Genomic DNA, 13,736 nt, shown 5'->3' on the forward strand with positions numbered 1-13,736 from the left:
GCAGGTTGCCCTACCTGCTGCTTGCGCAAGCCCCTTCCTTCCCTCTGACTTAATTTTCTGTTCGTGGGACCAGGAAGTAACATCAGAAGGAAAGCTCAGCCAGCGTGAGCAGTGGGTAGAAGAGCCTGCTGGCTGCCAGGGAAGATTTGAGAAGGAGGGGTGCGATGATGCCAGGACAGCAGGGAAGAGCACATGGGAGGGGATGTATGGTACAGTGATGCTGGGTACCAAATTACCTCATTATACCACTGCATTTGCAGCTCCTGACTCTGAATATACAGATATATATTCCAGTGCCTCTAATGTTATCTGTTCACTGGCCGAGATTCAGACTAGTGCCTGACTAACTTGATGCATAAAGTTAGGATAAGCTTCCTACTGTCCTAACTATATCAGCATACTTAGCCAGTTAGGACACAGAATAGGGTCCCTAATTGGCTAAGTTGTGGCTCTGCCCAAACTCCATCCCTAACCCAGCCGATTCTGGGATGGCCGGTTAGCGGAGATATTCAGCGGCAATAGCTGATTAAGTGCCAAAGAATATAATTGGCCAGCCAGCTCAGCTGGGCCCCGTTGAATTTCCAGCTTCACCACTGACCACAGGAGGTAGCCAGGCTGCCTCCCGTGGTCAGAATATCTGACCCATGGAGAGTATTGCGCATCCCTAGAACTCCCTTTGAACCGCAGTTTTATTGCCGAAGAGCGGTGCAGATTCATACTTACGTTACAGTCCGATAGAGAATATAGTTTTACAAAATTTGTGGAGCAAATGGTTTCTCATGTCTGAAATATTAATTTTCTGTAGTTCCATAAAATACTTTGTTTCTTTACCGTCGTCTTCTCCCCAGAAAGGGACCCAAAGTAGTTTATATCTTTGATTATAAAGCAATAGAGTAATACTTTCCATGTTCCCAACCCTCATTAGTCCATGGGGCATACCCAGCCAGGTTTTCAGAATTCCCATTTATTTATTTTAAAAAATTTCTTCCCCGCTTACCACCTAAGCAGGTCACAATAGAAAACACACATATTCATGGCATTTTCAAAGATCTCAAGCCAAAAAATTGACCCTGGTTGCTCCACAAATAAAAATCCAGCATAAACAAAAGACTCTATGGAGAGTTGATGTTCAAGAGGTTGGCTTTATTTAGAAGTAGTACTTGATAATCCATATAAAAATATCAAGGACCTGATACACTAGGAACTCCAGACCCAACAATGTATCAGGTCCTTGATATTTTTATATGGATTATCAAGTACTACTTCTAAATAAAGCCTACCTACATCAACTCTCCATAGAGTCTTTTGTTTATACTCAAAACATCCTACAACATATACATCTTATCCTATATTTTCATGAAATACATCTGCATACAGTGGAGGTAATGCATGCCCTTTGGGGGTGCCCTTTTACTAAAGTTTAGCATGCACTAGTGGCCATTGGATGGATGGATCATGCCACTGACTCATGTGAGGAATCCACCCTGTGATGCTTCATGGCAGAGTACAGAAGTGGTTTGCCATTGCCTTCTCCTACAGAGTATAGGGCTCTACTATGTTGCTGCTGCCCAACATGAGGCCCCTTAGTCTACAGCACCTGTTATTCCCAGGTGGTCTCTCATCCAGGCCTGAGCCTGCTTAGCTTCTGATAGCAAGAGCGGGCCTATTCAGGGCTGTAGGCCTAGTGGATGCCACGTGGCCCGTAGGTGTACGAGTGCCGTTTTTAACGCATTCTAATGTCTGTTAACGCACCTAAACTCTAGTAAAAGGGACCCCCCCTAAGGTTCTTGGTTCCAGGACACTAGCACTTACGCCAACAGAGCTGGAGGCTCAAATGATTGAGAGAGAAAAAAAGAAAAAGCTAATGCTTGCTATCACATTCATGAAAAAACAACAACATGTCAAATGGTATTCTTTCCCTATGTGAAAGATGGATCACCTGCTTCCATGCCCATTACAAGAAATAATGCTCACAAAATACACATAAAGAACACTGATTTGCACAGTGTGCTACAAAAATACTAATTAAAATATATCTTTTTATTCTCATGGTACCCATAATGGGGAAAAAAATTATATTTTGCAATAATTTCTTTCCACAGCTCTTAAAATATGGCCAGGAGAGAGCACTTTACAAAGTAATAAAACACATTAGCTCTCTGTTCTTGAGGGTTGTTTTTTTTTTTTGGTTTATTTGTTTGTAAAGTTTTATAAGCTCTGCCTGCCAAGGCAAAATAAATATTTATCCAACTTTGCTTTGGTCTCATTGATTCTCCTCCTGGGTAATTTAGCCCTTAATTTCTTTCTTTTGTCCCATTTGATTCCCCCCCCCCCCTCTGCTAGGACTCAATGTGCATGAAGAGAGTTCTAAAGGCAGAAAATTATTCGCTGGGCAAGGTGAAGGAAAGTAATTGCATTCTGTGTTTAAAGTCAAATCTTTTGTAACGTGTGCCCGCTCTGAGTCAGCCGAGCGGTTCGGGGAAAACTAGAAAAGGCGCATGTCATTTCTCTTTGTAAGAGGGCGAGAGAGAGAAGGCTCGTACTTGCTGCCCAAGCTATGTGGTAGGTAAATCCAAGGGATCGTGAAGTATCCTGGCGCCAGCAGGGCTCTTCAGCTTGGAAAAGAGACGGCTGAGGGGAGATATGATCGAAGTTTACAAAATCCTGATTGGTGTAGAACGGGTACAAGTAGATCATTTTTTTTTTTTTTTAATCAATAAATGTTTATTGAAAAAAGTTTTGTGGAAAATATACAAACCAGAATATAAATATCAGGGACATCAACAGATAGGAGAGCAAGCATATAAAAAGCTCCCAAGTCACAGAATGCTCCCCCAGCAGTACAAACAGTAGAAATTGCTCCCAACAAAACCCAAACAGCCCCCAGTACTTATCATCAATCAGAGCTCCACAATACCCCCCCCCCCCCAATCTTACCAACTGTATTACCCTCAGAGAGGGACTCCCTGTGGTTTCTTCAGGGAAGTCCCCCTGTACACAATCCCTCCCCCCCCCCCCAGAAAAAAGCTCAGTGTAAAGATTTGATTTTTTCTAATATTCTTGTCCAAGTCCTGGTGTAAGTATAATAATACCCATGTCGCTTTGCAATAGATAATTCCATTTGAAAAATAAACTGAAGCTTCAAAGTCCAATCCAAATGATTAGGTGCCAGTCCCTGTTTCCAATGAGCAGCAATCAAACATTTTGCTGCCGCCAAACCCCAACGTCGGAGCTTTGTCTGCCAAGAATACAGACTAACATTATAAAGGCCTAATAAACATCCCTGTGGAGAAAAAGGCAAGGAAATCTGTAACAATTGTGATAAACATCCCACAACAGTCCTCCAAAAGGGCTTTAAAACTGGACAATCCCACCATATATGTAAAAAGGTCCCCCTATCCACCCCACATCTCCAACATAAGGCAGATACTATAGGAAACATACGATGGAGACGGGCAAGTGTGTAATACCAGCGCATGGTTACTTTATAGGTATTTTCCTTAATAAGTGCACAAGAAGAGGCTTTTCCCACTTCGATATGTATTCTAAACCACTCCTCAACAGAAAAGGTACAGTGCAAGTCTACCTCCCAAGCCCGTTGATAGAGAGCCGGAAAGGAAAAGGAGCCCCGAATATATTGGTAAAGAACAGAAATAGGTTTAGGTAAGTTCCGAAGAGTGACCCACAAGTGAGCGAAGGGGTCTAGAGATTGAATGGGTCCCCTATCCCACTTTTGAGAGTGAAGGAAATGACGTATCTGAGAATAAGCCAAAAAGTCTCCCCTGGGCAAATCAGCACTAATCTGGAAGGTTTCAAAAGACACCAGGACCCCCTTCTGAAGCACATCTCGAAAGGTAGACAACCCCAACCGTTCCCACCGCACAAACACAGAACTCTCCCCACCCGCCGGGAACATAGGCTCACCGCGCACCGCACCAAGAATCGAGGGGCCTACCCCAGCCCCCCAACGCCGTTTAGTAACCCCCCACACTCTCAGAAGATGTTCCAAAAACGGATTTCCTGGGACCGCCAGTCGCTCAAGATCAATAGAGGAGGACCAAAGCCAGCGTTTCAAACATGGGCGTCCCACAAAATGTTGTTCAATACGCACTGCCAACTTAAAATCAGCAATCTCCCAATCCAATAATAGCCGCAGCTGTGCAGCCCGGTAGTACCACAATAAATTAGGTACCGCGCGCCCCCCTCTATCCCTAGCTGCCTACAAAGCAGCTCTGGAGATACGAGGAGATTTCCCCTGCCAAATAAAGCGAAAAAACAAAGCATGTAATTGCTTCAACACCAAATGTGGGACTGCGACCGGCAACGTTTGAAAGAGAAAGAGCAACCGGGGTAGGACATTCATTTTCAACACTGCTATGCGACCCCACCAAGACAACCAAAACCCATTCCAGCGTTGAATATCAGTTCTAATTTGTTGAATAATTCTAGCATAGTTAGCTGTATACAATTGAGATAGATCGGTTGGTAAACGAATTCCCAGATAGCGAATAACCCCCGGAGCCCAGCGAAAAGGAAACCGGACAGCTCAGCGACGTTGATCCTCCTCCCCCAGGGTTACATTCAACAATTCAGATTTATCCATGTTCACCGTGAACCCCGAAAGCTGCCCATATTTTAAAAAGAGATCAACTAAAATCGGTAACGAGACCTCCGGGTCCCGAACATACAATAACACATCATCAGCAAAGAGTGCAATACGATGTTCAATATCTCCCACTCGTAACCCCATTAAGTCACCATGTTCCCGAATACGAATGGCCAGAGGTTCCATAGAAAGGGCAAACAACAGAGGAGATAAAGGGCACCCCTGTCGAGTACCTCTCGCAATGGAAAAAAAGTCGCTATAAATCCCATTAATACACACAGTAGCTTTTGGAGCTGCATAAAAGGCCTGTACCCATGCCAAAAAGAAAACTCCCAAACCCATCTTCGACATCACCTGCCATAAAAAGGTCCAATCAACCTGATCGAAAGCCTTCTCGGCATCAATCGACAGAAAAGCTACTTTAGCAGATGTCCGCTGAGCAGCCCACATAAGGTGTAAAGTGCGTCTAATATTATCACCTACCCGTCTATTATGCACAAATCCAGATTGATCCAAGTGTACCAAAGACGGCAGTACCTTCCCCAACCGAAGGGCCAACACTTTAGCAAGGATTTTTGCATCAGTATTTAGTAACGAAATCGGTCGGTAAGACCCGCAGCCCATCGGATCTTTGTTTGGTTTAAGCAGGACCGAAATCCCAGCCTCCCCCATGGTGGATGGCAACGAAGAGCCATCCCTCACCCCATTCGCAACCCGAACCAGCAACGGAGCCAGGACCTCCCGAAAAAGTTTATAAAACTGATTAGAATAGCCATCCAAGCCCGGCGATTTCCCTAACTTCAACTCAGCAATGACTCCCAAGACCTCCCCTAACTCTATAGGCTCATTAAGCAATTCCCTATCCTCATCCGAAAGTCGAGGAAGCCGCATCTGTGAAAGGTATTTTTCAATAGCAGCCGGATCTCGCCCCTGTGAGGGTCTGTATAAATCAGAATAAAAATTAAGAAAATCTGATCTAATATCTGAGTCAGTCCGATGCACCGTCCCTCCTGCATCCCGTATCTGAGTAATAGCCGCTCTCGCCTGTTTCAGCTTAATCAACCGAGCTAAGCGAGATCCAGGTGTATTATTATATTCATAGACCGATTGCCGCAAACGTGTCCTCAAAAACTCATATTCCTCCATCTGCAGTAGGGAGAGCTCCGCCCGTGCCTTAACTAATTGTTCATATATTAAGGGGTCCTGGTGTCTCTGGTGCAGCCTCCCCAACCGTTCCAATTGTTCCCTTAACCTCAGGTTGCGCTGAGCCCGGAAGCGCTTACGACGAGCACCCCATTTGATAAAGATACCCCGTATTACCACCTTCAGAGCATCCCACAATATCGCATCAGTAACCGTAGCATTATCATTAATCTGAAGGTAGTGGTCCACAGTGTCATACACCTCCCGGACCACAGCTGGATCTTTCAATAGAGATTCATTAAGTCTCCAGAAACGGCATCCCTCCCCTGTCCAGTACCCCACACTAGTTACCCACACAGGCGCATGATCAGAAATTTGAATAGTTCCAATTTCCGCCTGGCGAATCCCTCCCCACGAATTGCGGTGGACCAACAACCCGTCTATGCGTGCGTATGATTTATGTGCATGTGAGTAGTGGGTATAAGTTCGTTGTGTAGGATGCAACAACCTCCAGCTATCCACCAAGCCCAGAGAAGAGAATAGGGACAGTAAAGCCCGTCTAGCAGCCCTGGACGGAGACCTAGTCCCACCCCCAGAATGATCCAGAGTAACATCAGGTGTAACATTAAAATCCCCACCGAGATACACCAACCCCTTTGCAAAACCAACCAGTTCTTCTTTGATAGACCCAAAATAACTAGCTTGACCCTTATTGGGGCCGTACAAATTGATAAGGGTAATTGTGCAACCCTGCAACGTAGCCACGAGAGCCAAACATCTCCCTGCACCGTCCCGATATACATGATCGACCACCAACCCCAAGCCCTTTCGTACCAAAATGGCCAAACCCCCCACCCTCCTCCCTGGGGTCGACCCCTGGTGGGTCCAAATCTGATCATAATAGCGTGATTTTAAAACCCCCACATCTCGAGGCCTCAAATGTGTTTCCTGAAGTAAACAAACATCCCATTGCATGCGATTCAATTCCTTAGTCACAATACTACGCTTCCCAGGACTATTAAGTCCATTAACATTCCACGAACCTATAGTAAACAGCTTCTCCTCTACCCTCCCCCTCCCCCCCTCCCACCTGAACCCCCCCAACCCCTCCCCCCGCCCCCCACCCCTACGCTGCATCTAACCCTGTAGGTTAGGATTCGCCAGCTGACAGAAAGTGCAATCCCTCCCAAAGGCATGTATCCCACTTTCAGAAGCATTGAAACCCCCAAAGCGTAAAACCACATACTTATATTCCAAACGCCACCCTCCCCCCCCCCACCTACATTCAAGTCTCAAGCATTCCCCACACTCACCAAGCCCCTTTCAACCCAGCCAAATACCCCCCCTGTCTCCCAACATCAAACAATTATGAACCAGTACAACACTTCCTGGAATAAAATACAGTGCGTTAGAGAAAGTCATACAACGTTGAGAGCGCAGGAAGCCCCCAAAATCTCCAACACCACCGAACATATGTATGCAGGCTCCACGAAAGCCAAGGGATCAACTCCCTCCCTGCAAAAGCAGGGCAATGTCCAAGCTCTGTCAGGATGGAGGTTTCGCTGGTTTCTTCCCGGACCGCAATGCCGTGCTCCATGAGGCACCCTGTGTTGATGTAGATGCTACTGCAGGGGGCCGATCTTCCACTTGCGATGTCCCGCATCCCAAGGCTCGCATCTCCGCCCAGGCTTCCGACACTGTACTCACCCTCCGGGATGCCCCATTAACAGTCATCCACATCCCAAAGGGGAAAAGCCAGCGGTATTTATGGCCCCCAGTGCGCAGGGCAGAGGTGACATCTTTGAATGCCCTGCGCTTCTGCAATGTAGACCACGCTAGGTCTTGGAATACACCCACCGCCATATCCTTCCACCGGAGTGTGGCCTGTCGCCGGCCAGCCAGCAAGATCCGTTCCTTCAATGTGAATTCTCCAAAGCACGCAATGATATCACGCGTGTTCTGAGCTCGTGCAGCTCCCAGACTGCGGTGGGCCCGCACCAGAATCATATTATCAGGCAGGTCAGCCCCATCAGCTCTCAACAAATGCTCACAGAAGTCCCGTACCACCGCCTTGCAATCCTTGTACTCCTCCGTTTCAGGGATGCCCTTAAAGCGCAGGTTGCAGCGCCGAGACCTATTTTCCAGATCTTCAACTTGAGTCTGGAGGTCCCGCAGTTCAGAGGACAGGCGAGCCGAATCTTCTGTGGTAGTTGTCACCACCGTATTTAGGGTAGCCACGTGGTCTTCTGTTGCTGTAACTCTAGCTCCCAGCTCGCCGACCTCTGCCCGCAGCTCCGCTATCGCCGCTCTCACGTCACTCCGCACCCCATTAATATCTGCCTTGAGCTGCTTAAACCAGTCTGTTATAGACTTCTGGGGCGCATCACCGACCTCCCTCCTCTGATCGGGGATACCCTCATCTTCCGACTCCGATTGAGTCGCTGGTCCGGTCGCCATTTTTTTTTTCTCTCTTTCCCCCATGCTGCCCGCCGCCTCCGGAGCCGATTTCTCCGGCGGATCGCCGAAGAACTTAAATTTTTCCAGGCGCTTTCGAGTGGCCATAGAAAAGGGAGCCTGTGCAGGCGAAGGTTGTGGCAAAAAAGCGCACTTTGGAAGCGCCAAGCGCTATTATGCACAGAAGCCCGACGGAGCTCCTGTTTCACTCAGCCATTTGCGAGATGACGTCACTTCCGTCTCCTCCAAGTAGATCATTTTTTTTACGCATCAAGATTTACGAAGACTAGGGGACACTTGATGAAGTTATAGTGTAATCCGCTTAGAACTGCAAGGTACAGGCGGAATAGAAGTCTCTAATTTAATGTAATGTAATACTTTTAAAACCAATAGGAGGAAATATTTTTTCACTCAGAGAATAGTTAAGCTCTGGAATGCGTTGCTAGAGGTTGTGGTGAGAGCGGTTAATGTAGCTGACTTTAAAAAGGGTTTGGACAAGTTCCTGGAGGAAAAGTCCATAGTCTATTGTTGAGCCAGACATGGGTCAGTGGCATGGAATGCTGCTACTATTTGGGTTTTTGCCAGGCACTCGTGACTTGGATTTGCTTCCGTGAAGACGGGATATTGGGCTAGATGGTCTGTTTTTGATCAGTTTCTCTAACTGAGGGGTCCTTTTACTAAGCTGTGGTATCAAACGTCCATAGCGTGCCTTTATGTGAATCTTTTCCATGCACTCTAGCCATGAAACCCCCACTTTTTAAATTTATGTCATTAATGGCTGTGCATTAATGTTGCCGCTGGTGTGTGGCCATTCTTAAAAATTACCTCAGGAACACTTACCTCCACCTATTTTGTAGGTTGTAAGGGCTCCAGCATTATCTGTGCGTTACAGTAATGTAGATGTGCCAACTGGTTAAAGCAGGAGTGCCAACTCTCCACCTTGACACGCCCCCTAAACCCCCCCCCAATAATTACTATGCGGTTAGTGTGCATACATCCCAAAACTATTAACATAGTAACATAGTAAATGAAGGCAGATAAAGACCTGAATGATCCATCCAGTCTGCCCATTAGTTATACTCATTACAAATACATGATTAAATTAACTTGTCTCATTTTTTTTATATTTTTGGGTCATAGACTATAAAGTCCACCTGGTATTGTCCTAGGTTCCAAATGCTGAAGTTGCCATCTAATCAAGCCATTGTGACATCACTGCTGAGGTTGGCTCTTAGGCATTGGTGGAATGAGGCATTATGACATCACAATCTCAGCTCTGGAATGTTGCTACTCTTTGGGTTTCTGCCAGGTAACATAGTAAATGACGGCAGATAAAGTCCTGAACGGTCCATCCAGTCTGCCCATTAGTTACACCCATTACAAATATATGATTAAATTAACTTGACTCTTCTTTGATATTTCTGAGTCATAGACTGTAAAGTCCACCTGGAATTGTCCTAGGTTCCAAATGCTGAAGTTGCAGTCCAAGCTCACTCCAGCCTATCCAACCATCCTGTTTGCATCAAGTCTGGCTAGTAACATCCTCATGTTCTAAAGTAGTGGAGTTCCCATTGATGCCATTCCCAGCACAATCCTATGCCATTATTTAAGTTATTTATATACTGCCTATCAATGGAGGTTGTCTAAGCCAGTGTTCTTCAATTGCTGGTTTGCAGAAAATTCCTACCAGTCTGTGCAGGGCTGGTGAGATCGACATGCTGAAAATTCCTGCCAGTCCGTGCAGGGCCAGCGAGATCATGGGAAGCCTCCGACAGTGGCTTTCTCACCTCCCAGCAGCTCTTGGTACTTGCCAGTGCAGCGATTCACTTCAGCAGCCTTGGGGCTTTTGCTGAGTCGCGGCCCACCTCTGATGATGCAACTTCCTCTTTCTTCAGAGGCGGTACAACCCATCAAAGGACCCAAGGCTGCCTTAGTGAATCGTTGCGTTGGCAAGTACCAAGAGCTGCTGGGAGGGGAGAAAGCCACCATTGAAAGCTGGGTAGCTGCTGGACAAGGGAAAATAAAGAGACAGCTGCTACTGGACCTGGAGGGAGGAAGAAGGAGATATGCTGCTGGGAGGGGAGGAGGGGAAGGGAAGAGAGTTACTGCTGGACAGGGGGAGAAGGGAAGGAAGAAGGAAAAAAGGAAGGAAACAGCTGGCAGGGAGATTAGAGGAGAGGAAGGGGTCAGGATGGAATGGAGAGATCAGATGAGGGAAAGGGAGAGACAGGAACGAGAAAGTAGAGAGATTGATGCTGGGAAGGGGAGGTCAGTAGAGAAATAAGCAGAGAGGGACAAAGATGCAAGATCTGGTGTAGAAAAGATAAAAATGAAGAGAGCAGTGAAGCTGGAATGAATCATATAAAAAGGAGAGATGGGGCACAGGCTGGATGGAAAGGGGAGAGGGGCATAAAAAGAAGACAGATACCATATGGAAGGGGGAGAGGGCAGACAGTGGAAGGAAGGGGCAGATGCTGGATTGAAAAGACAGAGAGGGCAGACGCTGGAAGGAAGAGAGTGAAAAGAAGATGAAAGCAGAAACCAGAGACAACAAAAGGTATAAACAAATAATTTTATTTCTATTTTGTGATTAGAATACATCAGATTTGAAATATATATCCTGCTAGAGCTGTTGTTAGACATAACTGGGGACTATAAGGCCCAGGCAGTGCTTCTTTAGCTTCCAGCTGGCTTAGGGCTCTCTCTGACTAGGGGGCAGTTTCCCTAGTTGTACTCCCCTAACACTATTCCTGTCATATGTGACTGCAGTATTCTGTTAGCATGATATTTCTGTGTAGCATTCTGTAATAATTTGGCTTATTCAGTTTTCTTGATAGTAGAGGGGATATATGTGAATGGGAGGGGGGAGACAGGGTTTTGTTGTTCCTTGCTCTGTATTATTTGTATTTATAAAATGACAATTGTACAGAATATTGTTTCTTTTTATACTTTAATAAAATGCATTCAATATAAAATCATAACTGAGGCTTGTGCAAATGGGATCAGATGGTTTGCGGGGACCGAGCTCGCGGAGATGGGGTGGAAACGGGGTTTTAAAATTTCAGTCTTAGTAGTTTGCCGGTCCACAAAATAATTCTTTTATTTCCGCCGGTCCATAGGTGTAAAAAGGTTGAAGAACACTGGTCTAAACAGTTTACATTCAGGTATTCAAACATTTTTCCCTATCTATTTTGGTGGGCTCACAATCTATCTAATGTGCCTGGGGCAATGGAGGATTTAGGGTCGCAAGGAGCAGTGTGGGGCTTGAACCCATTAACAACTAGGCCACTCCTTCCTCTAATGTGCAGCACTTTAGCAAATTCCATGTTAGACCATTTTTCCTTAGACCTAATGACAGTATTATTTGACAAATTTATCTCTTAATCTTTTATCTTTAATATAATTAATTTTACTCCATTAATTTAAATTTAACTGCCTTATTCGACAGATACATCACCTAAACAGAATCTTCACCGAACACTTTTTTCTTTTCTCGTTCCCAATATGCCCCCTCTGAAATCCTAATCAAACCGTATTTTGTAATTCGGAACATTTCTTCTAATATGTCCCCTCTGAAAATTCTTAAATTGTATATTGTAATTTTTGTAATTCGCGACCTTTTCCTAACAGGTCCTCTCGGAAATTTCTTAGCAAACTGTATATTTTATATTTTTGCTTTCTTAAAGTTTCTGTACTCTGTATTTCCTTTCACTATCTGCATAGTGTAACTCGCTGAATGTCCAGCTCTCTTGAATGTAAGTCGCAAGATTGTGGCGGTATAGAAGAATAAAGTTATTATTATTATTATTATTCCTGTTCTTACTATTTTGTATTTCACTGATTGTCCAGTTTTTCTTTTTTGGATACCACCTAGAATTCTTTTGATTAAGGTGGTATAGAAAAATAAAGTTATGTTATGTTATATGTAATGCAGCTTAGAAGAAGGACCTCTGAGTGAGCAGTTAGGTCAGGGTTGTGTGATGAAGGCAGTATACTTTGATTTCAGGAAAGCTTTTAGTGTTGTCCCATATAGGAGGCTTATCTATGTATCGGGTAACCTGGGACTAGTTCACCGGACTTGTACCGGATGTAGTATTGAACAACTAAAAAAAGAAGAAATTGTTTGTGAGATGCCACCAGCTCCTAAGGCCATACATCGACAGATTAGATGTAGTCTAGAAAAGGAGACCTACCAAAATGGTGCAAACTCCGAGCTGAGACTTAAGGACCTACGTATGTATACTAGAGAAGAGAGGCAGGAAGTAGAATGAATGTGGTGGGGCATTTTCGATAGGATGTCTACTACAAGTCCAACTTTGGACGTTTTGAGAAAACGTTCAAAACTTGGGTGGAGAAAATATCGTATTTTTTTTAACCCGCAAGATGTCTACATTTTTTTTTTTCCTTCCTAAAATGGTCCAGCTAGATGTTTTGTCCAGCTAGAAGTCTAATTTTTTTTGCCATTATTGAAAAAAAAAAAAAAAGGACACATTTAAAAATGTCCAAAGCAAGCCATTTGCATGTAAGAGGGGCTAACAGTTTTAATGGACTGGCCACACAGACATGCCAGAAGAATAGTGGGGCACTGCTGAGAACTTCACATTAAGGGTACCAGGCACACATCTTACCATAACACCTGTACATTATACGGTGAGTCCTCCAAAACTCCCCCAAAACCTATTGTACCCACTTGTCTACCTCCCCAATAGCCCTTATGCCTGCAGGTGTCACCTGTATGGCAGTACAGTGGGTTTTTGGTGGGCTCACACTTTTCGCCACAAGCGTATTAGTTAGGGTGGCGTATAAACCTGGTTTCCCCTTCTCTGCCGTCCACTGCTCTGCCCACCAGGCTACTCCAGAGACCAGCTTGCAGTTCTACTAGGACTGGCCATAGGGATAGATATGTACTGTTTCACGCAGATATTTGAGGGGTGGGAGGAGGTCAGTGACCACTGGGGGAATGTATGGGGGCCATATTTTCATCCCTCCGATGGTAATCTAGTCAGTTTGGGGACCTTTTTGGCCCAAAAAACAGGTCTAGCCTAAAACATATAAACAGTGTCCTAAATGTTTGATTATCACTATAAAGCATCTAAATGCTAAGTCCACTCTAATTCTGCCCAAAAAGTCTCCATAATGCCCCCTTAAGATTTAGACGCACTGGAGACAAAATGATAAGAAAGACCTAAGAACATAAGAACTGCCGCTGCTGGGTCAGACCAGTGATCCATCGTGCCCAGCAGTCCGCTCACACGGTGGCCCTCTAGTCATAGACCAGTGCCCTAACTGAAACTAGCCTTACCTGCGTACGTTATGGTTCAGCAGGAACTTGTCTAACTTAGTCTTGAATCCCTGGAGGGTGTTTTCCCCTATAACAGCCTACGGAAGAGCGTTCCAGTTTTCTACCACTCTCTGGGTGAAGAAGAACTTCCTTACGTTTGTACGGAATCTATCCCCTTTTAACTTTAGAGAGTGCCCTCTCGTTCTCCCTACCTTGGAGAGGGTGAACAACCTATCTTTATCTACTAAGTCA

At 45.2% G+C, this 13,736-nt stretch overlaps 1 protein-coding gene across 2 annotated transcripts in view; it reads left to right on the forward strand.

Moving 5' to 3' along the window:
• FAM160A1 (family with sequence similarity 160 member A1) overlaps positions 1-13,736 on the forward strand; it is a 241,839-nt gene that overhangs the window by 148,116 nt on the left and 79,987 nt on the right. The gene's annotated exons all lie outside the window — the stretch shown is intronic.

Source organism: Geotrypetes seraphini, chromosome 1 (genome assembly GCF_902459505.1).
Source record: "Geotrypetes seraphini chromosome 1, aGeoSer1.1, whole genome shotgun sequence".
NCBI classification, from domain to species: Eukaryota; Metazoa; Chordata; class Amphibia; order Gymnophiona; family Dermophiidae; genus Geotrypetes; species Geotrypetes seraphini.